General features: G+C 40.5%; 1 long non-coding RNA gene across 1 annotated transcript; it reads right to left on the bottom strand.

Moving 5' to 3' along the window:
* Positions 1-13,063: 13,063 nt before the first annotated feature.
* Positions 13,064-22,401, bottom strand: LOC120518100. Its single transcript, XR_005631177.1, has 3 exons — positions 22,104-22,401; positions 21,097-21,185; positions 13,064-13,226 (listed from the first exon to the last, which is right to left on the bottom strand). It is a non-coding gene; the product is annotated as an uncharacterized LOC120518100 (long non-coding RNA).
* Between the last annotated feature and the right edge of the window lie 1,694 nt (positions 22,402-24,095).

The following is a 24,095-nucleotide window of genomic DNA, read 5'->3' as shown; positions in this document are numbered from 1 at the left end:
GAAAGATTGCTGTGTCCTTTCAATGACTTACAATTAGGCCAATAATGGAAGGCTTTGTACATTAACTATAATGAGCTGGGATGTGATCAGACAAGCCAGATAGCAACAGCAAGTGTGTTAGTGCTGTTGCTGCCTCTTGTCAAGTCACCAAACTCTTTACTTATTTATTTTTAGATGCACTGTGTAAATGAAATGGCTTTTGACTTCTAATGCCTTGTGCATTTCAATCTAACGTTAAAATAACATACTGGCAAAGCATACAATGGGAAAATATTTAATGACATGCCATCTGCCATTCATTAGCTTCAAGGTTCAGTGGAAGTGTGTATAAACGCATATGCATGAATTTGGCACAGGATGAGAACATAAGAGGCCTGCCATGTTGTACAGTGGCAACCATCAATCATGACATCACTGCAGCAGCAGCAAAATGACCACCTATGTAATAAATACACTATATACTCAATAACATCAGAAATGGCTTTTGTTAAAGCCAAACAGGCTAGCTTAACCCTCAAACAAACAACGTGGCTTAGCAATTCATGAGCTGAACCAGCACTACCTTAGTGTGCAGTTGTGAGCAACTCGCCAAACTTTGTGATCGAATGTGCTGTACATGTAAGGTGTCTGGGACGAATAGCTCATGAAACCCCATTTTATTATTAGTTGGCTGTCTGTCCTTACGGCTTCAATTCTGTAAATATAAATGCCTCTAAGTACCTGGGAAAGGCTCTGACTTTATATGAACCTGTGCATCCTCAGAAGCCAGCCAGATTCTGACTTACCAACGTCTACATTCTGGAGTTTTCTCTTGAAGCCTTTGGAGAGGTAACCCAAATAAGAAGTGTGCATCTATTGTCTTTTTTAATATTAATTTGTATAATTTTAAAATGTAAAGGATGCTATGATGTCTCAGTGGATACTAAACATGGACCCAACATGATTCCTATTTAGGGTACCCTCCACGTGAAATGTGCTTGGATGGGTTTATTTGGTAGAATGGCCTAAAGATGTGTTAATGAACAGATATAGCTAATCTGGGACAGTATATAAGGATGCCCTGACATGGTTGTGTGCTTGTTGCTGCCAGGATATTGTCACGTGTCTGACATTTTTCACCTTGCCACTGAGTTCTCTTCAAATACGTAAGTAACACCTTTGTTCTAAGGGAATGGAGCAAATAATGCACTATACTAATTAGGGATCCCTTCAGATTAGAGTTTTCTAGCTGCCTGTTATTATTCCTTTATACAGTTCACATCTTTGGTTTATAAATGGTTCAGATCAGTTCTTTACTACTCTGGAAGTTAGTGGAACAAATGCGAATAAGTGAATGGGATCAGTTGTTCTAGTTTTAGTTTTAATAGTGGCAACAGAACTTTGGATTCTTGGATGATTAGCAAGGGTACTGTGTGGGCTGCCAAGAGTAGTGAATTAAAATAATTTACTGTGCTGGAGAAAAAGGAAATAAGTTATTCTTATAAGAATTTTTTTATAATAATTTTATTTTATAATAAAATACCGTTTACTTGTATTTAAGTAGCTGATGCACAGATCAAAATATCTTTACATGCTCTTATTTTATTCTACAATGAATCATTGATTGATTCATTCATTCATTCATTTAAATCATTACAATGGTGGTGCAGAAAAGAAGGGGGCGAGAGAAAGAGAACTCCACTCACGTCATCAGGAAACACTCCACTCACAGTGCTCACAAGTGGTATCAACATGGCTGAGACCAGGAGTTCTATTAGCTCATTCTATGAGGAGACTGCTTCTGAGCCACAATTTGCTGCTGTTCACCAGCAGTTCACGGCCATACCAATCTGCAAACCGAGAAGCTTTGTGGTGTGACTCCAGAGCAATACACTTCGGAGACAAGGATGGAATGGAGTGTAGTGGTGATTGCTGAGCAGAAATGACAAGAAATGGGAGAAAGAGATCTCAGCTGATGACACCAGGAAGTGCTTTGTCTACCTAGCTGACACAAGGAATTTGGCTATCAGCTCATGCTGAGTGCACTCCGTTTCTGAGTCAGAGGTTCATGGGTGACCACCCACAGTTCACCACAGTGCAAGTCTGTGAACTGAGATGCTTTGTGGATTGAGTCCACAGCAATACACTTGGTGACAAGGGCGAGATTTGCTCAGTGGATGGGTGGAGTGTAGTTGGTGTTGTACAGAAACGTTGAGGGATAAGAGAGAGAGAGGAGCTGGCATCACCAACAAGCACACTGCTCACAGTGCTCAGAAGTGGTATCTGTGCAGTTTTGGTTTCCAGGCTACAAAAAGGACATAGTAGTGCTAGAAAAAGTCCAGAGAAGAGCGACTAAGCTAATTCAAGGGTAACAGGGGATGATTTATGAGGAAAGATTAAAAGGGCTGAGCCTTTTCAGTTTAAGCAACAGGAGATTAAGAGGAGACACGACTGAAGTGTTTAAAATTATGAAGGGAATTAGTGAAGTGGATTGAGATGGTTACATTATAATGAGTTCATCAAGAGCACAGGGACACAGTTGGGAAATTGTTAAGAATAAATTTCACACAAACATTAGAAATATGTTCTTTACACAGAGATCCACAGACACATGGAATAAGTGACTAAGTAGTGTGGTTAGACAGGAGGACCTTTTTATAACTAGACTTGATGGTTTCTTAGAAGAATTAAGTGGATAGGATTGGCTGAATGGCCTTTGATAATCTAGATTGTTCTAATGTTCCTTGATATCATTTTCAAATTTAGCATGGTCCTCCTCAGCAGTGGGAGGAACTGAAGGTACAGTGTAACATCTTGTTATCCATGCATTTCTAATATCAACCTGCTTCCTTTTTTTTCAAATCACTGTGATAGTAGACTGTTTGTATTGGTTTGCTGGCCTTGATTGGGAAAAGCCTGAGCTGAAAGTAGAAAGGCTTGATTGAAGAAAAAACTAAAAAACAACAGGAAGTCCTAATTTTAACACAGGAGATAATATTCAAGCCTCACAGGAATGTTTATGTTGTTCATGCACACACACACACACACACACACACACACACACACAAAGGTAAGCCAAGAACACGTCATGGCCAATTGACCCAGCCCCTCAGCTGAAAACAGGCTTGCAACATGCGGCATTAAGACAATTTTACTTACAATACTACAAGAGGAAGGATTTTTCTAGATAAGTAATTATGTTAAGCAAATGATAGAAAATTGGAAAAAAATTGCTTAAGAGGACAGAGCTGATGGTTGTTATAAACATTTTAATATTATGTTAAATTACCAAGGGAAACTTAGTACTTACTTTTCACAACATCTTCTCCACTGGCCTTTAATGCAATAACAGACTGAATCTAATGTACACAGGCTTGAAAAGTGTCAGAAAACTGAATCACCTGGAAAAGAATTCTACAGACACAATATGAAAATGTGTAAAGCAGATGGTCGGCCAGCACTCTAGAGATTTAAGGTTGTTACGCTCCCTGCCAAGACCCACAAGTGATCATATCAAATCAAATCTTATTTGATGTTACACTATTGATAATAGTTTTCTCATTACACTATACTGTTACAGAATATTTTGATGCAACATTTGAAACCAGCATGTTAAACAAAACTTCAATAGACAACATAAACTGACTGGTTTCTCTTTCATTTGGGAGTCTCCAGGATCACATGGTTACGTTTCCTACTTTGGGCGTCCATGGGAATGATAGGCTGATACAATAATGTCAGCCCAGCTGTCCCTGTTTATTTGAAAAAGACAACAAAAACAAGAATAAACCAAAAGGGTGCCCTGTAACACTCGGGCTAGTTCAAATGATAAAGTAAGAATTTATGAACAGGCTGTTGCGCTCCTCTCCTTAGGTTGCTTGAACCAGAAGTGAGGCCTCCATTCAGGCAGTCTCACTTTTATGGCTCAGGAGCTGAAAGAGGCAGAGTCCGTTGCCCTCACTGGGTGGTTTCTCTGCAATGTGGAGGTTAAAGAAGACAAGACAGTTGCAGCACCCCATCTCAGCTCGGGGTAGTGGCACAATACCCAGGAAGAACTCGGAGAGTGACCCTCTGACACACATTCATGACACTGCATATATTATAATAAGAGGTCATAATAAGAGGCTTCACTGCATTCAGTTGGACCTAGGCAGAGGTGAAATTCTTGATACAATGTCCCCCAGGGTTCCCATTTTACTTTATATTTTCAGGAACAAAGAAAATTATTCTATATATGGGTGCATTTCACCCTTAACTAGCTTTCTCTGCCACTATGTTTTCAGGCAGGGCTTTCAACAACAGTGCCTTAAAGTTTGATTAAAATGATAAAAGATAGTAAATGCATAATAATTATATTCTCAAACCAACTTAATCTATTTCAATGTTTTGGACCAGAGACAATCCTGGCAGTACTGGGTACAAGGCAGGAACCATCTCTGCAGGCATTTTGTGGACCATCATAGGGCCCATTCATGCTCACTAACATTGAGGCCATTTTAAAGTCACCAATTTGTAGCAGACTAAAACCCAGCTAAGATTCACACCGTCGATAGGATGCCGATTTACTTATTTTTTTAGATGGGGATCCCAGGAACGCACCATGCCTTGGCCTGACTCACACACACTTCCTCACAGAGACAAAAAAGCAACCAGTAATAAAACAGAAATTGAAGAAATGTATGAAACAATAATAAACGAAATATAGGAAAACTACAATGATCCCACCCCAATTCCTTTCCGGCGATTATACAATAAACACAGATTAAGCAACCACAAATTACTAACAAAAACCAAACAATATGAAGTCCAGGAAAATGGCAACTGATGAAATGAAATGGAGGAGGTAGATAGTTCAGAGATCTGCACACTGTATATGAATGTAAAGATCAGTCCTGACGAGATGATGATGTGTGAATGGGATCAGGAGCGCTCCTTTCTTTGCAGGACAACAACAAATCCTCAGACAGTGCTCATGCAGCAGAAGACACCAGACAGTCAGTACACCCAAAACAGGAGAAGATCCAAGACAAAATGGGTAGGCAAACAGACAGGCAACTCCAGACATGAAACACAAAAGACTCCTCTCTGTATAACTGTCCCACTTTTAAATGTCACGCCGGCCTCCATGTTCCCAGCAGCCCTGCACCCTCAGCAGACGAACAATCAGAGCCACTGCGGGGACTGCTGGGAGTTGAAGTTTCTTTACTCAGTAGCACCACTACAACTGAACCAAATATTATTTGGGGATGTGGCAGGAAAACTCACACACATACAGAGGGAACATGCAGGCTCCACACAAACAAAGACCAAGCATTGGATTTGAAACCAGGATGCTGGATGCAAGAGACAGCAGCACTAGCCATTTCAACATTATAATAACAAGGCCCCCCGCAAGTCTGAAATGGATTAAATAATCTTGAGAATATTGTTATCATAAAAATAGGTATTATCTCTGTTACTTATTTGACTCTTCATTAGAGTTTTATTACCCTAGTAATGTACAGTACTGTAGAAGAGCTAATTGGCTCATTTTTTTGCACACTGTGTCCAGGCTGATCAGAGTGAAGATACAGATTTGATTGTAGGAAGGGACTCGTCGCTGTCAGGTGCGGTATTAAACAGTTAATTTATATTACATTGAAAAATAAAAAGAGAACTGTATTTTTGTGTGAGAATTATATTTGTGGTTTGCTCAAGATAATGAAATTCCAGCTGTGAAACAGAAGGGTGAGGCTAGTCCTGCCACTAATGAAGTTACTCAGACAGATCTCATTTCCACCTAGCAAAGTCTCCGTCACATACAGTGACAACTCTAAACTGCTGTCTACCCTGCTGTGTTACTGTCAAGCCTTTTAGTGTGAGATTATTAAGTTAGCAGCATGGAGCTTGTTAAAAAATAAGTAAGTAAATAAAAGAAACCTTTGATCATTTGATAAGTTTATGTTTATTATTGCCGCTTAAAAGCCTTTGTCTGCAAGCCTTCATAATGTTGTTTTTCTTTCATTTTATCTTGTTGACCTCATGAGAAAATCAAAAGTATTAAATGGTAAATTCTAGTATACGCAAGACTAAGAATTGTTTTTATGTCCTGTACCTTAAGTGGATTCAGGTTTTAAAGACAAAAACAATTTTGTAGGTAGAGGGTCACTAATTACTCTGCTGCACTCTCATGCCAGTCACTGAAAATGATAAATTGAACCCGGCTTACTGAACGCTATGGCCGTAAAGCTCCACTGCTCTCTCCGTAATGACCCTTAATGGCTCTTTAAAACTCTCATGGCTACCAGCAGGCCTCCACATGCTGAAAATTTTCAAGCAATTGTGGCCCTGCCTCCCCGCGCTCAAACCTTATGAGAATCACAGCTAAAGCAGTCATGGGATGCAAAGCCTGACACGGTGGATGACTGGCATTAATTTTTAATCTCTCTACTATTAAACCCACTGCTTTATTTTAATTTGGTTAATAGTTTAAATGTGATAAGTCAGCGTTGTAAGTTAATTATTTAGAATGCCTTTGGAAAGTTTTCAGAACTTCAACGTTTTTCACAAAAGCTAAAAATCAAGTAAACTCATTTTTTCCATTATCAGACAATACTCATTGTCCTACAATGACAAAAGAAGTTTGCAAATTTATTAAGAATAAAAAAAAAACTGAAATCTCACACCGACACAAATGTTCAGACCCCTTGTGACTTTTGAAATTTGTCTCAGGTGCATCCCATTCTATTGATCATCCCTGAGATGTTTCTACAACTTTTTTTGGAGTCCACCTGTGGTCAACTCAACTTGGACAGGATTAGGAAAGGTCCACACCTACCTATAGAAGGTCCCACAGTTAACGATTGGTATCATAGCGAAAACCAAGCCATGAGGTTGAAGGAATTGTCATCAAAGCCTAGAGACAGGAATTGTGTCAGGGTACAGAACTGGGGAAGGCTACAAAAAAATCCTGAAGCAATGAGAATACGTTTGGAACAATCATGACTCTTCATAGAGCTGGCTACTCCAACAAACTGAACAATCAGGGAGAAGGGCCTTGATAAGAGAGATAACCAAGAACCGATGCTGAATTTGGCCGAGTTCTAGAGAACTCCAGCTTTCCTTGCAGAATTTTTCTGCATTTATGTTAGCCTCACAAGCCTGCTGCAAAGAAGCATCCACACAGCAGTCATGCTGTCACCACTCCCACTGTTTTTGATAATGTGCAGCATTCAAACATGGCATTTATTCTCACTTTTTCTGCTGACTTCATAATTCTCCCATGTGCCTTTTGGCAAACTCTAACTGTTTTTTAACAATGGCTTTCTCTGTGCCACTATTCCATAAACCAACTATTGGTGAAACACTGTGATGGAAAATCTATATTATCTATATACTAAGTTCTGATATCTATGCATGTATAGCACCATCCATTATATAGCATAAAGTGCCTTTCATTATATGTCTATTGTGGGAGAAAACTTTTATGCTCATCTTTGCCTCTGCTCAAGTCATTAAGGTGGCAGCCCTGATGGAGTCATAGTATTGGATTTTGTTATGGCATCTGTTTCCTGTCTTGTGTTGGAATGATAAACCAGAAGCAAACAGATCCATCTAGATTTTTTCTGCAATAGCACCTGAGCAACAGTTGTTCTATACTTTGTGGCCTGCAGAGGGCGCTCCTGTTGCCCAAACCCGACACAGACAGACTCAGGACACACGTTCAGCACACACATTTTTATTATTTTTTCATTTTCCTTGTGTGAAATGCCTTCCCCCATTTCCCCCCTGCACAACACAGTTCACTGCACTAAACACACAGCACACAACACTTTATTTTCTTCTTCTTTGTCCCTTTCTCTTCCTCTTAATGCACCTCCTCTCCACCTGGCAAGCTTCCTCCACCAGATCCTGACTCTGGCCCCCAGAGTAGTGGCAGCTGGCTCCTTCATAGGGCACCCGGAAGTGCTCCAGGTGTCCAGTGATCTTTATCTGGCAACACTTCCGGTTGTGGTGGAAGTGCTGCACCAAAGGGCTCAGCCATTCCTGCAATGCCCCCAGAGGTGCCCACAGAACCCAGCAGGGTTGCTCCAAACTCCAACTCACAAGGATCTTTGTGGGAGTCCAATACACCACTGCAACCCAGGACGGTTGCCATCTAGCAGGGGAGGCAATGCCCTGAACATGCTCTCTCCCCAGGTCCTTCCACTATATAGGTGTCCCGGCCACAACACATTACAGCAGCTTGTAACTCCTTCTGGTGTTATTACATGTCTTCTGGAGGCCTCACTCCCTCATCTTCTTCTTAACCCATCACTTGATTTTTGTGGATGGCCTGCTCTTGTCAGATTTCCAGCTAAGCCATACTCTTTCCATTTGAGTTGCTTGAAGTGTTCTCTTGTCTTCACTGTGAACGTTAGGCCACCATACTGACTCACCACAAGTGGGGTCTTCCAGATGAGCACAGTCAATGGAAAACCCTCGACTGTAGACAAGGGACCACCACTTAACTAATGATGTGACTTCTAACACCAATTGGCTACACCAGTGATGATTTACTGTAGGTGTGTCACCTCAAACTGAATGCTTATGGGATCAATTAATTTGTATTTTATATTTGTAATTAACTTAAGCTTCTTGGAAGAGGATCTGTTTTCACTTTGACATTAAAGAGTCTTTTTCTGTTGATAAGGGTCAAAATGCCAAACACAATCCATTGTGATACAATAGTGTAAAATGAGAAAACTTAAAAGGGTTGAATGCTGTTTACAGGCAGTGTATATACGTTTCTTGCAGATACCTGATATGGCTTGACTGGCTAGATGACAACACTCCGCTGCTCACAGACCATTGCTTAAAATAACTCACTTGAATGTCTGCCCATGTGAAGTGGCACAACAGCTGAGATCCTGGGAGCCTTCTCACTATTCCATAGCCTCACTTAACACTTTCTCAGCTTAGTGGCATCGCCTCTGTTTCTCGCGTCCACACTGAACCCACACCTGTTCACACACATTCTTGTCATCTTTAGGCTCTGAGGCTGTCTGTCTTCAATATTTTCAAACCTATTTTTACATTCGGCTCATTTGGGCTCCCACTGTTTCCCACACCCTGTCATTTTACATCCTCTGTTTTCATTTCATCCATCTTGTCATACATACTTTGAACACTCCATTTACTGGTTGGGTCACAAAGTGTTTCCAGGAAACAATGAGAGCAATGCACACACCGTCCTTGAGCAGAATGCCAGTCCCCTCAATCAACACTGACGTACAAATTGGCATGAAAGCATAGCGTCTCATACTGGGTCAGTTTTCAACTTCCAGTCAATCTATAATAGGTATGTGAATAAAGGGGGGACCAGAGTGATGAGAAGAAGCCCATATGAAAACAGGGAGATCGTGCAGACAACCTACAGAAAATGGCAGCTCAGCCTGGAACCACACAAGCATGAGTTTCTTGTGTTTCTGCCTCTTTTTAAGTATAGTTTGTTTAACACTCTGCACTTTAAATGGTTCTGTATAGATTTTTCTTATACTACAACACTGAAGGAAGAACATAAGATAAATCAGTAACTCTGTAGAAGAAGGACTCAATATAATGTATGAATTGGCCACATATTGCTGTGAAACACAAACAAAGCCTTTTGTAAGGTTCATTATATCACAGGTTTCCTCCCACAATCCAAAGACATGCAGGTTAGGTGGATTGGCGATTCTAGATTGGCCCTAATGTGTGCTTGGTGTGTGGGTGTGTTTGTGTGTGTCCTGCGGTGGGTTGGCACCCTGCTCAGGATTGGTTCCTGCCTTGTGCCCTGTGTTGGCTGGGATTGGCTCCAGCAGACCCCCGTGACCCTGTGTTCAGATTCAGCGGGTTAGAAAATGGATTGATGGATGGATTATATCACAGTGGGTAAATGTACTGTTGGAAGACCATAGCATTGTCATTATTACTATTGAGATAAGATATTTTAACATTAAATCTGCAAAGGTAGCTTGTTCCAAAATAAAGTTTTCTCTAAGTTGTTTAGTCCAGTTCAGGATTGTGGCCAGTAAGAGCCCACCCCAGCAGAATTGGGTGCAAAGTAAGAACCAAGACAGTTCATCGTGTCCATCACAGGGCCCTCCTACACTGGCAAGCACACAATGCCAATTCAAAGTCATCAATTACCCAACTATCTCTTCTCTATCATTGGTATTTAGGTGATTTGGGGTTGGGGTTTATTTTTTGTTTGCCATCAGCACAGCCAGTGGAAAATCCATGCAGATCTGAAAACAAATTCTGCCAGACAATGACTGGCCATGGGATTCAAACTCAAGTGCAGCAGTGTTATCCACTACACCACCCCATCCTGCCGAAAAAAATCTTGCTATGAAGCAGCCATTCAGCCCAAAATGGCTAACCAATTTCAGTTTGCAAAATGTGTCCAAAAAGGATTCCTAAGCTGGTAGCTAAAGTTTCAATAGCAGGTAACAAGCCCTACATCTTGCAATTAAAGTTCTCTGTGGGTGAAAATAATATTTATTTCTTATCTGAATTACTCCTAGCCGCCTTCCATATATCTTTATACTGAAGAATAAACTTTAAAGTAACAGCAGGAATTCATCTTAATAATTCCCCTTATAGCTTTAAGCAATTATCTCTTGTCTCATTTTTATTCTCTTTTCTCTTGACACCAAAAACCTTCTCAGATCTTTCAATCCTTCCTCACAGCACAAACTGTGCACTTGTGGTATTGTCCATTTCTTCTTCTTAAATTTCTTAAACGAATGTTCTTTGTTTAATATCTAGACCGAAACTGGCAAATGCACAAGGCCAAAACATTGTGTCCCACTACTTCACTTTTGGTGTATTTTATTTTTGATTCGTGGCCCTGTGGACACCCCTTTGATGGGTATTCACGGGGAGCAGCCCTGGACGGTGCAGTACCTCCCCCTAGACGCTGGATGGCCGCCCCTGTGGGTTGGAGCAGTGCCTCAGTCTCTCTCAGGGTTTCATGGGAGATGGAGTCCTTCACAGCCCTGATGGGATCTGGGGTGGCCGCCAGGGGGCGTGACATACGTAGGTCCTTGAGCCCAGCTGGACTAATCTTCAGCCCCACCCGGGGGTGCAACCGGAAACAGGTGATCAAGCACCTGGAGCACTTCTGGGTGGGCCATAAAAGGAGTCGAAAACCACCACTCAGTGGCCAGAGTCAGGAGGAGGAGGATAAAGCTTGTGGAGGAGTGGTGGTGGAAGAGAGAAAAGGACTTGGGACTGTGTTGTGCCTGTGGAGTTCACGGGGAATACGTGCCCCACAGGTGAAGAAAAATAAAACTTTCTGTATTTTATACATGCCTCCCATGTCAAATCTGTGTCAGGTCTGGTGCAATATAGCGCCTTTCTTACACCCCCCAATATTTGACGAAAAGTTGAAAGTGGACTCTGCTTATGGCTATAAGAAAACTGGCTCAATAGCTTCTTCTACTTCTTCTTTTCTCGGCTGATCCCATTAGGTGTTGCCACAGTGGAACATCTTCTTCCATATCTTTCTGTCTTCTGCATCTTGCTCTTTAATACCCATCACCTACATGTCCTGTCTCACCACATCCATAAACCACCTTTTAGACCTTCTTCTTTTCCTTTTTCCTGGCAGCTCTATCCTTAACATCCTTTTCCCAATATACCCAGCATCTCTCCTCTGCACATTATTTTAAAATGAATTATTCATAATAACACTCATGCCAACAGTCTGGTCTAGAAGTGGCCTTTTGATATCAAGTGACTTGTCTACAGTTTAGCTATTTAAAACAATGTCCAAAGCATGACTGCAAAGTGCTATGTGAATTCCAATGAAACTGGGATCTTGATACCCGAACAAGCTTAGGGTGACCAAGTCAGCCTGCACCATATGAAAATCCGGTGATGGAGGAGCTGCAGAGTAGCAGGGTCCCATTTCCAGACTGCACACTCTTAATGGCCTGTTTTGCGACTCTCCAGTTTTACCCTCATATCCCAATCAAGTTCTAACTGAAGGACTAAGATGGACTGAAGCCATATCCAGTCTATACATACTATATGTGCAAATATATATATTTTTTCACATTTATTTATTTTTTCTGAAAAATTGTACATTTGTATTTCAGTCAACTATGTATAGTTGCTGCATTTGCTTGCTTTCTAATATCCTCTATTATTGAAAATGTTTGATTCTAAAGGATTTCAGGTCTTCCAGCAAAACCTAGCATTGGTTTAAAAGAACCTGAGTAAAGAAATAACATATATATATACATATTGTTTATGTATATTTCACACAATTGCATTTCTCGCTCCTGTAATGATATGGAAGTTAAACATCTGCATGAAAAGAAACATTGGTGTGAGGGAGAGAGAGACAAAGAGAGAAAAGGCCTGTCTTTCATGCGACTTGTCTTGACACAGAAGCCAGGCTGATTCATGGGGGGTGTCTTCAGTGTTTAGGTGGATGGTTCTCACTCTCACCTTTGGACAATCTGTCCGTTATGCCAAAAGCCACAAATAGAGTTCTGGATTCTGTGATGTTACACAAAGATAATCGGCAAACTACTCTGATGATGAACAGCTTGTTCCAGAAGCTTACGTCATAAAAGCATGTGTGAAACACTTTATCTCGTCAAGAATACTTATCTCGACCATATCCAATTCAACTGAGATTAGATATTATCATCTGGCGCTAGAATTATAAACTGTCTGGTTATTCTAGCCTAAGATTATAATGTGAGGTATACACTAAGATAACATAAAACAAAGATATGTATACACTTGGACAAATACATTGATGTATCCAGAAATTACATGGTGCCACTCAGAAGGTCTCACAGAGCTGCTCTATATGAACCACTTATGAGTAAAGTTCCAGAGTTCAGTTAGAGTTCATCTTAGCTCGTCTGACCAAAACCTGCAGCAAAATACAGTACATTGTGGCCTTTCAAGCAAAATGTGTACAGTACTGGGTACGAGTGACAGAAAAAGTCCAAAGAAAAGTTACAGTGCCAACCTGGCTTCTCTGTTTAATAATAAAACAACAAAAGACAGCTCATGGCAGCAAAATAAAGCACACAAATTGCACGCACTAATGGCTCTCTGTTAAGAGTCTGTCTGTGAAGCTCCGTCTTGAAGTAGGCTTGGGTCAAGATTGAGGTGTCTTCTTCCAGGAATTCCAGCCTTTATATGGTTCTGACCAGAAGGGGTGGGGCAAATTGTACCAATGAGGGTGGGGCCACTCGCACTCAACGGGCATCTGCTCTGAACTGCAGATGGAAGAAGCAAGACTTTTAGTGACAGTGCCCCCTCTAGTCCCTGAGTGGCATTGCTTATCCGATCTGAGCCAAAAAGGTGATCCAAAGACGCACATGCATGACAGCCATTTGTCTCCAAGACAATTCCAATTAGCTCATCTATCTTCAAGTTCAACTATTATAATGATATACAGTACAAGTTTATGCATGTCTAAAAGGAATAAGCTAAGGTTTACCCACATTGGAAGAAAGGTCCACATCCTGATTAGACCCAGCATCAGTTGTACATATTGACCGTTGTTTGTCGAAGGAAATTGCGGTTATGTGGTGTCTAGAATATAGTGGTTCATAAATGTCTTGAAGGATCACCATATAGCTGCACATATCAAAAATTAGGTTGTGGATCTAAAGGTAACATAAAATGACCTTCCAGCAGTGAACCTTCCAGTGATACAAAATAAAAGAGGTGCACAGTCAGGTGGGATATCCCCTCGGAAATGGCTTATTTTAGTTTAGCATGGCCTGATCCGGAAAAATCAACTTAAAATGAAGTAGAAGGTGGAAATGTGATGAGAAGTTCATGTTAGCTGGTAGTAGCTACATCACAGGTCTGTAAAACGGTCTTCCATCATAGCTTTGGTGGCACAGCATTGCATAAAATTTGAAAATAAAAAAGCATCAGCAAAATACATGAAAATAATTACCAATATAATGCATGAAATGTAATTTGCCTTCATTTTTAATAATGTTTCAATAATAAAAAAGGAGCTGCCTAATTTAATTCATTATTTTCATAATAGCATTTTTAAATTTTGTACCACTTCAGTAAGCTAGCTGCTCACTTGTATCAAATTTGTAATGAAGGAGAGCACTGAGCAAGATACTCTATTTTCAGAGATTTTCTTTATTTATTTACTAGCTGTGTAAGCCCGTGCTGTAAAAAGCCTGGAGTCCTAAAAACTATTGAAATTGTCAGAAAAAAATTGAAATCTAGAGATGTCATTTAATTGAACGGAACTTCACTGGGTGTTTCTCTCCTAGGAGGATTCGTTTTGCCGACGTGCTTGCATCGCTTGTGCATTAAAGGCGGGAGGAAAAGTAAAAGGGATACCGTTTTGCTGATGTTAGTGGCTAAGCGACTTTGTCTTTCTTCTGAGGTTTCGTTTTGCTGATGTGTTGGCCTCGCTTGTGTTATTAGAGTCTAACGAGTTTTCTGGTTCCTTGGAGGCGGACCCCTTACTCCGACTCCACCTCTCACTTCTGGGCCAGACAGACACACACACTTCCACGGGAAGACGTTTATATATAAGATTTTTTGTTTTTAGTTGACATCTCTTTTTACACATAATTGGTAATATTCACTAATAGACCCTGCTCAGTGATAGCCAGCCAAGTGGTTTTCAGGGTCAGTTACTGTAGGAGGCTATCGCCTCTCTAAAATGCTCACAACATTCATATCCAATATCAACTTCTGTCTAAATAACTTGATGGCCCTTCATGATTAACAAAATGTATGAAGAAAAAGTCAATGTATGAACTGAACTGAAACTATGATGTGTACAAGTGATAAAAGTAAATTTTGACATTTCAAATCTTTTTCATCAACGTGCAAGAGATAGAAGGAAAGGATAACTCTTGTCATATGAAATATTAAATCTCCGAACATGGTGATGAACTGAAATGGCCATTCTGCTCACATTTTATTTAACAATTATCGATCTTTTGTACAGATCTGAGACAATTTCATCTGCTCAGCTAACTATCTATGTAAATATCACTGAAGTAAAGACTAAGAGGAGGCTGAAATGCCTTTTAGGTGACTTGTCTTTGATATGATTGTAGGTCTCAGTAATACTCAAATACTCCCAGCTGTCTGCTCCTGCCATTTGCTTTCATTGATTTTCTCAATGAAAGAGAACATGAAAGCTCCACAAAGACAGTGCCCAGGCACACTGCTGCCTCAAGGATCCAGCATTCTGTGTTCAAATTCCATATCTGTTTGTTGTCCGCATGGAGCTGACACATTCTCCCTGTGTCTGCACGTGTTTTCCTTTTGATGCTTTGATATTCCGGTCTGAAAATATTAAATAAGCCAGCTCTTTGACTAGTACATTTATTATTTGAGTTTATAATGCAAGCAGTATAAAGAATGTCTATAAAAGGGCATTATTTGCAATCTTTTATAAACAAGCCACACATAACAAAATGGTGTGTAGCTTTACATGTTCAGTATATTTTACAGCTCAACCCTGTTTTTCAAGACCTCCCTTCTTTTTACTTTAACCTGTAATTGAAACATAAATGAATTGTTAATGCAGTATGAGAGGCTTTATTTATTCCTCCCACCTTACTGTTCTACTTCTGTTGACCTCTTAACATTTAATAAATGGAGTAATATTCAATTTTTTTCAATTCAATTGTTGTAATGATGTGCCAAAAATTGATCAGATTATTATTAATAATGTCTGTGTTACTTTAAAACAGCGCTCTGATTGTATAAGATAACTAAAAGGGTAGGATATGTATTGGTTTGCCCTGCCCACTCTTTAACATCTGGAAAACATTGAGACCTTCAAAATCAGAATTATGGAATATAAAAGAAATATTCATACTAGCTCTGTTCTGCATGCTGTATTCTGTAAAATGCATTCTGTAACTCAACACAAATATCCGGTGTTACATATGGGTAGACCCTGCATTAAGGATGGAGACTTTGACAGTTGATTACAAATGGGAGGTTTAAAAATCGAAAGTACACCTTATGAGAAGGATTTAGGAGTCGTAGTGGACTTAAAACTATCAACTAACAGGGTTCAGAAGTCATTAAGAAGGCTAACAGAATGTGAGGTTCTATGATTTGTGGAGTACAAGTCCAAGGAGGTTCTGCTCAAGCTTTATAAAGCACTGGTGAGGCCTCATCTGGAGTACTGTGTACAGTTTTGGTCTCCAGGCTACAAAAACATAAAACAGTGCTGGAAAAGGTCCAGAGAAGAGGGACGAGGCTCATTCCGGGCCTAAAGGAGATGAATTATGAAGAAAGATTAAAAGAGTTGAGTTCGCTTCCCAGGTTCTCCCAGCATGGAGTTTGCATGTTCTCCCCGTGTCTGCATAGGTTTCCTCCTGGTACTCCAGTTTCATCCCACAGTCCAAAGACATGCAGGTTAGGTGCATTGGCAATCCTAAATTGTCCCTAGTGTGTGCTTGGTGTGTGTGTGCTCTGCAGTGGGCTGGCACCCTGCCCAGGGTTTGTTTCCTGCCTTGCTCCCTGTGTTGGCTGGGATTGGCTCCAGCAGACCCCCGTGACCCTGTAGTTAGGATATAGCGGGTTGGATAATGGATGGATGGATTAAAAGAGTTGAGCCTTTTCAGTTCAAGCAAAAGAAGATTAAGAGGAGACAAGATTTAAGTGTTTAAATTATAAAGGGTATTAATACAGTGGATCGAGACTGTTATTTTAAAATGTGTTCATCAAGAACACGGGGACACAGCTGGAAACTTGTTAAGGAGAAATGTTGCATAATTTTTAGGAAGTTTAACTTCACACATAAAACCAAAGACACATAGAATAAGATATCAAGTAGTGTGGTAGACAATAGGACTTTAGGGACTTTCAAAACTCGACTTATCAATGTTATTTTGGAAAAATTACGTGGACAGAAACAGCGATCTTTGTTGTGCTGAAAAGCCTGTTCTCATCTTAGTTGTTCTTAAGATAAAAGCAGCCTGAACCTCTAACTGTAATATATTGTCATCGAAGGCCTTAATCAGACCAGCCTGCAAACTTTAAAAAGGCAAAACAGCCACTAAAGGGTTAGTGTCTCTGGCTTATCCTTCTGTAAAGTACCTGAGGTAATCTCCTTTCTCTATTTCACTTTTTTACTGGTATAGACTATTGGTCTTTAACTGCTTTAATTATTTATACTGTAGGTGTTTATGCAGTCCATTGGTTTATGATATTTCAAGTGATCCACATTCTATTTTTCACCAAAAAGGTAATAATCAGACAATTAATATAAATTGTAAATCAAATAACCTTGCTGTAAGTTTTATTCAGTACTATAGCTGTGCTACCTGTCTAAAATGGGTTTGAAATCTAAGTAATCAACGTAGACCTCAGTGTTAACGTTTGCAGTGCACCATGCAATACGTAAATCTCTGTTATATAATACCATGTGGTACGGGATTCATAAAAGCACTTTAAATGTTTGTGATGTGCCATCTGTTGGAATGACAAATGCAGTGGATTTTATTGCTAAAAATGTTTGTGATGCACCCCCTTTTTGGAATGACAGAGACATAGCAACCAGACGGACATAAAGACACATACTTATCCTTTTCATTAAGGTGAATTTTAGACTAAATCAGCATTCATTTGTACAGTTTTTTTTTCAGTTTGTTCATGGTTGTTTGATAATTTTAGGACCACACTGCTTGGCCCCTGAAGACGGGACAGTTGGTCCCAAAACGCACAGGCCGTTCTACTTTGTAGTTACCTTCTTCACAGGCTCCAGAAAGTTTGAAACTCCTGAAACATTTCTTGGTCTTTTCAGTCACTTTCCCCGATTGCCTAAAATTGAGCGCCTCTAGATGAACGACTACAATGAGATGGACTTCTCCTTTTTATGTCTGATTCTTTTACAGGAAATGACAACAAAGACATGTAACTGATTGCATTTTAAGTTCATCACGCTGACTGATTGTTTATTTGTTGGTGTACATAATTGTTAATATAATTGCTGCACTGCTCAGAATTTTCTGTGCTTTGCCTTAATATTTGTTTTAAACATGTTTTCTCATCTTCATAGTATTTTAGTGTAGATGTTTTTATTTTAATGAGTGGTGTTACTATGATTATTTTGATATTCAGCCATATGCCTCCAGATTACATTATATGATGATTCTGGCTCTGTGTGGGTGTCTGTATGGCGTGGGCTGGACTGAATTACATTAGGCATGTTTTCCAGAATTATGTTATTGGTTTCACTGGCACCATTCTGTATAATCAAGCATTCCTGAAAAGAATCACACCTTCTTCTTGGTTCTTTATTGTGTGACACAACGTTATTTGTTGCTATGTTTCATAGCATTTGTGTGTGTGTGTGTATGTGTGGAACTGTCGTATTTTTAATATAGCAGAGAAATGTCATTGTGGAATGTAACGATTTTAGCAATCCTAACATAGTACCAGAGTGAACATTTACCGAAATAGGCTCACCTGTCCAGAGCACAGAGATGCGAGGATATAATCTTGTAAAGACTGGAACATTTAGTAGCTCCAAAAAGGCATTCTCAAGTCTCATTCTTCTTCTGCTATCTGAAAAAGATTTTTGAATTGTGCCTCCTTGTTGTCATATTTTGTCTGCTAGTCTGACATTTGTTTTTTTCTTTAAATGTTGATCTTGCTATGTCATTTTTAGAAATGGATTACTATTATGCTGTGTGTGGCCAGGGGTTACAGTAACTCAAGCAGGCATGTCAGTGTGTGCAATCGATGACAATGGCAGCTATTTTACATGAAATCACAGCTGTCAGGGATGCCAGGGGCAACGACCTGGCCGGGATGCCTTGAGGGACCGGAGGAGGGTCTACGTGCGCCCTAGATCACGTGGGGGCCGCCATGCTGGTTGCTTTGGGGGCCACGGGCACAGAGCTGTGAAGCTTCACCCTGTAGGGGCCCGTGGTCACCACCAGGGGGCGTTCCCGTGCCTTGGGAGCCCTGGACCTCAGCACTTCCGCCACACCAGGAAGTGCTGGAGGGAAGAAGAGCAGGGACACCCGGAGTGCTTCCGGGAATGCAGCCGGCACTTCCGCCACACAGGGGCGTGTCGGCGGGTGATTGCCAGAACCCACCTAGAGCACATCCGGGTGATTATTAAAGGGGCGGCCTCCCTTCATTCAGGGCGAGAGTCGGGAGCGGAGTGGACTGAGCTGAAGAGGAGAGAAGGAGGCGGTCTGAAGTAGAAGAAAAGGCATTGTTGTGGCCAGGACTTTTGGGGTTTTTTGTGGTGCACTTGTGACTTTATTGTTGTAAATAAACGTGTGTTGGGTGAAATGAACGTGTCCACCTGTCTGTGTCTGGGCCAGTCTCCACACAGCACATCCATACTGATTATCTTATCCTTACAGCAAAACAAATTAAAGAGGTCAGCCAAAGAAAATTAATATCTCAGGCAATTTCCTTTTTATTTTCTCATATACAAAGTATAGAGAAAGTATTGTAATTGCCCAAAAATTCGATTTCGAGATTTTGATGAATCTCGACATTTTAGACCTCCTTGAGTCAGAAAATACAATTTTTGGAATTATGTCTTTGTGTCTGTCTGTCTGTGTGTGTGTATGTAAACACGATAACCTGAGTACGCTTTCACTTCAGTCAACCAAATTTTGCATAAAAGTATTAGGTACAAAATGTAGATTTCTAGCAACTTTTGAGCTGCAGAGTCTGATTAATTCAAATTTACTTTTGTAATAATTGTTCAATATATTATTAATTTGATTTATTATTGATGGTTCTTTAATGTCCATCCATCCATCCATTATCCAACCCGCTATATCCTAACTACAGGGTCACGGGGGTCTGCTGGAGCAAATCCCAGCCAACACAGGGTGCAAGGCAGGAAACAAACCCCGGGTAGGGTGCCAGCCCACCGCAGGGTACACACACACTCACACGCACACTAGATCTTTAATGTACATAATATAAAAATATAACCAATGTCTTGAGGTTTACTCCTGAAATATCCATCCCTATATCTGAGTATACAAGAAAGTCTAGGGAAGACAACTCCCGATTTTTTAAATTTTGGAATTCATCTTTGCTTTTCCTGTGAACTAAGTTTATCAAGTCATCGCTGATTATTTATTTATTTTTGCTTTTGTCACACCATTGTGCATTTAAAAACAGTGCAGATGCGTGAATTTGATTAATCAAGTGGCAGAGATTTGGGATTTTCAGGATGATTTTCATTTGCCAGGGCTGAAATCGCTAAACGTGAAAGTAATACAGTGATATTTAAACCAAAAAACAAAACCAAATATAAAATAGAATTTATATCAAAAAATACAATCTATTAATCCAGACCTGGGAACTTTCAAAAAAATTTCTTTTATACTTTAACTATATTTCTCATTAATAAAAAAAAAAATGAAAATATCTGTCAGTTAGTCATTTTCCAACCCGCTATATCCTAACACAGGGTCACGGGGGTCTGCTGGAGTCAATCCCAGCCAGCACAGGGCGCAATACAGGTACAAATTCCTGGGCGGGGCGCCAGCCCACCGCAGGGTACACACACCAGGGACAATTTAGGATTGCCAATGCTCCTAACCAGTGCACCCGGAGGAAACCCATGCAGACACAGAGAGAACATGCAAACTCTACGCAGGGAGGACCCAGGAAGTGAACCCAGGTCTCTTTACTGTGAGGCAGCAGGGCTAGCACTGCGCCACCATGCCGCCCTTTTTGATAAAAAAATAATAATAATTTTGTTAACTATAACAAAAATAAAAAGAAAAAATGTCTAAAAAGAAGGAAAAACATAGGAGAAAAATCTTCCATGTTAAACCAGTAGTATCATTAGTATTAGCAGTGCCGCTTGATAGTTCCCAAGTGCTTAAGTTCTGAAATGTTCCAAAAATGACCAATAGAGGGGGAAATCTCATCAAAAACCGTGGCTGTCAACACAGAGGATCAAGTGGAATACAAAGTTTATTCTTAACAAAAATTCTGTGAAATAACATGAAGCTATGTGGAGCAAAAAACAGGCAATAAGAAGTTGTCAGAAAGGTCTCAATACAAGGTCAGAAAACAGTGCAGAAGGTCAAAAATCCTGAAAAGACAATAAACATAAGCAGAGACACAAAAACAAAACAAAATACTCACCAACACCCTAACAAGGAACTGTGGAAACTGTCTCCTTTATATAGGGCTGAGGGCAGTCCCTGGCGGTGATGCAGCACGTAGGCCTACCTCTTGGGGGACCACCCATGAAACACAAGACACATAGCAAAGGCATTGACACATGGACAAATTCAAATGCAAATAAACATAAATAAAACTGATACAAACAAAAGAACCAAGAATGAATAAAGAAGATCTGAACCCCAGCCAGGCAAAAAAACCTGGCTGAAACATAGCAGGTATATTACGTGTCCCAGACTGACACCTCACTTAACTTATTTTTTGTACCCCTGCTGATTTCATCATCTTTATCAATGTTATACGTGATCTCTGGAAACTCTTCTTAGGCTCTCGTTCATTCGTTGTGTGCTCCTACAGTGCTGGCCATGGAAAGTCAAACGCGGCTGCGCTGTTTTGGTTTTGTGGAAGGTAAAGACATACACACATATCCAAGTTAAGATTGCCATTCCTGGCAGCACTGTGCAATTTTTTTTTTTTGTAATTTTGATTTTCACAATGACATGTCCATCTGCATGATGTGTTTGTCAGAATGTTCATTCAAACTTTGTGGCAGTACTGCTAACATTAAGAAGACAATTGATTAGTGTGTGGTGTGGTGTTTCCAGCAGTTGGAAAACAGACAGGTCCACAAAGTTGGACGCATTCTGCATAATATGTGGATTACTGTTTGAGGTGATGAAACAGATTAGAAGTGCTAGCAACATTTATAAAATACCATACCTCACTTTGTTCTACATCTAAATTCTTAAAGCCAAGGCGTCTCCACATTAATGAAGGTGGATCTCTTTTAGCAACTCTGCTCTCTCCCCTCTGTCTTTTTTCCACCGCTATGCCTTTATGTGTGTCCTCCACATTGCTACTTGGTCATCTTATCAGGTTATAGGAAAATACATGCTTCTATTAAAAAATACAAAAATTACAATGAATCTCTTGTCAGTATATGATGTATCACCAGCCCTAACACTTACATATTCATCTCCATTGCAGAGCACTTCTGCTCCCCCCGCTGGCCAAACAACTCTTGTATTCTTGGTCCGTGCCGTGCAACAAAACAAGTTTCCATTCTGTAATCCAAAGCCGCTGCGTAAACTCCGCATGAGGTGCACCTGTTGAGAGATAAGGGCAGCTGTTGACCTCTAAAAAATTCTGAGCCAGAATTAGTACTTGGTGAGTGAAATCAGAATGCCATGGAAACTCTGAAATATGCAGTTACTACAATTAAGCAGAAAACCGGCACTACTAGGAAAGAGCCCTGAGCACAATCAGCTTGTATCATGAGCCTGCCTTCTGGAGACGTACAGTCTGAGCTCAAGGCTGAAGGTGTTCGGGGTATTTAACACTGGGGTTATTTCCAGGAAGTTCTTCTAAACTGTGATGCATCTTGATCTGTTCTTTCAATGCCTAGTAAAAAAACAAAAGCAACTAATTTTGACTTAAGGACAAAAAGGAGAATGCAGTCGTCATTTTTTATCTAAAGCTGGTCTCTCATCCTGAAGGAAGGTGAAGTGACTTTATGCATTTTAGCAGGAGGCTCCCACTTCCTCTCAGTGATCTGCCTGCCTACTTACTATATGTCAAATGGACAACTTATCTGCTGCTAACATCTAAGAAGAAGAGCATTCAGGAAAGAAACATTGCAGTATTTCTTCAACTAGAAGGTGCAAGGAGACTGGGGCGAATTCCCTAGTGATGACATTGAAGTGGCAATTGTTATCCAGGAATCATCTGAATGAGACACCATGACAACTTAAAAATCAGCTAAGCAAACAGGACAGATGGACTGGCCAGCCAGCTCTCATTTTTCATATGGGCTCATTATTTTCAAAGAGCAAATTGACTTTCTGCCAAAGTCAATGCCAGCATCTAAATGTACACTCAGAATGAATCAGTGCTTTAATTTCAATTTTCAACACAATTTCTTGGTGGCACACGTCTCCAGAAGCTGATGATCAATTCCAACCTTTATCAGTGCCAATATACAATTGGCATAGCCCCATCCCCATCAACTCCCAAACATCACCATTCCAATTGCATTGTCATGTTTTTGTTTTTTTTTCCCCAGGCATTCTGACCACATTACTTATTCCAAAAATGTGTATATAAGTTTATCTGGCAACTTTCTACATAGGTTGGGGTGTGTGCATGCAAAAGAGAGTCCAGCAATGGGCAGGCATCACATCCAGGCTGGGTCATCTGTTTTACTTCATTAATGCTTAGTTAGGCCTTCTTGTCATTACCCTTGTTGTAAGAATGTGCCTTCTTTGTAGTGTTACATGTTAGTTTTTGCATAATTCAGCATACTCTCAGAAATGTAGTCTGGAATTCATATGTCCCCTCTCAGGCTTGCCATTTTTATGGGCTCCCCAGTGGCTGGCTCTGAAGCTACATGATGGAATATCAGCTCATTGGGCTGGCGCCCTGCCCAGGGTTTGTTTCCTGCCTTGCGCTCTGTGTTGGCTGGGATTGGCTCCAGAAACCCCCGTGACCCTGTAGTTAGGATATAGCGGGTTGGATAATGGATGAATGGAATGTCAGCTCATGCTGTTGGAGACTCATCCCTAGGCTGATGCAACCTGTCGGTGCTGTTACATAGTCCTCCATCTGAAGTCAATGCCCCCAACAGCCATTTCCAAGTCATCGAATCAGTACATGACTCTTTCAAAAAGCAGGGTGGTCTTCATTTACGTTGCAGTACTGTGGGCACATCATTAGGGGTGTTGAACATTTCTTTGCTGGTTGACGCAGCAAGAATGTTGAGCCATGTGGTGCATTAGAGGTGTTACATACTGCATTTCTATATGGTGATCTGTCCATTATACACGGGCATGTGAACCTCCTTGCAGTTGTCTTCTTTCACTGAACTGAGAGTGCAAAAGGTGTTTCAGGTCTTTATCTGCTTCACCCTTTTGCCTTTTGTTGTTTTACTACCGGCCCTGCTTCCCTATACTACATTAATCATT

This window comes from Polypterus senegalus, chromosome 17 (genome assembly GCF_016835505.1).
Source record: "Polypterus senegalus isolate Bchr_013 chromosome 17, ASM1683550v1, whole genome shotgun sequence".
In the NCBI taxonomy this organism is placed as follows: domain Eukaryota; kingdom Metazoa; phylum Chordata; class Cladistia; order Polypteriformes; family Polypteridae; genus Polypterus; species Polypterus senegalus.
The sequence above is the reverse complement of the archived record's forward strand: the minus strand, read 5'-3'. Positions and strand labels throughout refer to the sequence as shown.